At 40.3% G+C, this 1,044-nt stretch overlaps 1 pseudogene; it reads right to left on the minus strand.

The window, feature by feature from the left end:
* Window positions 1-475: 475 nt before the first annotated feature.
* Window positions 476-594, minus strand: LOC111734976 (annotated as a pseudogene).
* Between the last annotated feature and the right edge of the window lie 450 nt (window positions 595-1,044).

The raw sequence follows: 1,044 nt of genomic DNA on the forward strand, positions 1-1,044 counted from the left end.
CCATAAAATCTCAGAGCCTCTGGATTTTACCCTCTGTTAGTACTAAACATAAATTTACCCAATTAAGTGTAGGTGCTACACAAAAAAAGTTCTTTCTACAAGTTGAGATGTCTCCAGGCAAAATTATGGAATTTCGAAATTAAACCTTGCTCTTTACTCGAACCCCCATTATTCCGTGGTAAATGTCTCTCTTTTCGTGAGCGTACGTTTCAACGAACTCCTGCTTTCAAGCTTTTCCCTTAATCATTTCAAGGGGATAAAACTTCAAAAGTCGAAGCTTCTATTTGGCTCTCTTTGTTGAACAATCTGGTCAAAGCTTACAACCGATTTTGAATAAAATACAACCAAAATTTAAGAACTATTTAATCCATTGTAGGATTTTTCTTTTCTTTTCTTTTTAGGCGAGGCAACCCTGGTTGACTTCACAGATTGCAAGGACCTTGTCAATTTACAATCCCTTAGTTTTTGTTTTTTACGCCTACAGCACCTGGTCTTCCTAGATGGTCTCCCATCCAAGTACTGACCCCACCCGACCCTGCTTAGCTTCCGAGATCAGATGGGATGGGGCTTGTTCAGGGTGGCGTGGCTGGAGCATTGCGGGATTCTTAATTTGATTTACAGAGTGGTTCTTCAAAGTGCAAACATTCCTGCACGTGACTGACCATAGGGAGCCGACAGAGGAAAGAGCCTACGGCGATGAGGAAGCGGTTCGGTGTTTAACAGCATAAACGTTATCCCCAAAATATTGTAGTTCACATGTTCTTTGGTATAAAAATACCAGTTGTGACAATAGTAGCTTCTGTTCTGGTCGGTAGACTATCACATGCTAATCACAACGGATTCCAAGGACATTTCTGCTCCATAAATCCTTTAATTTGCTAAGAATATTACATAACTACAGTACAGCACTCAGATGTGGCTTCGTGTTCCCCACAAAACAGATCGTTTCTTTTTGCTGTTCAACTTTTTAACTGAATTTACGAGCATTCATAGTGCTGGTGCTTTCATCCTCCACAGAATGAGATTCAAAATCGTTTCTGTCAT

Source organism: Pteropus vampyrus, unplaced genomic scaffold, assembly GCF_000151845.1.
Source record: "Pteropus vampyrus isolate Shadow unplaced genomic scaffold, Pvam_2.0 Scaffold10836, whole genome shotgun sequence".
Classification (NCBI taxonomy): Eukaryota; Metazoa; Chordata; class Mammalia; order Chiroptera; family Pteropodidae; genus Pteropus; species Pteropus vampyrus.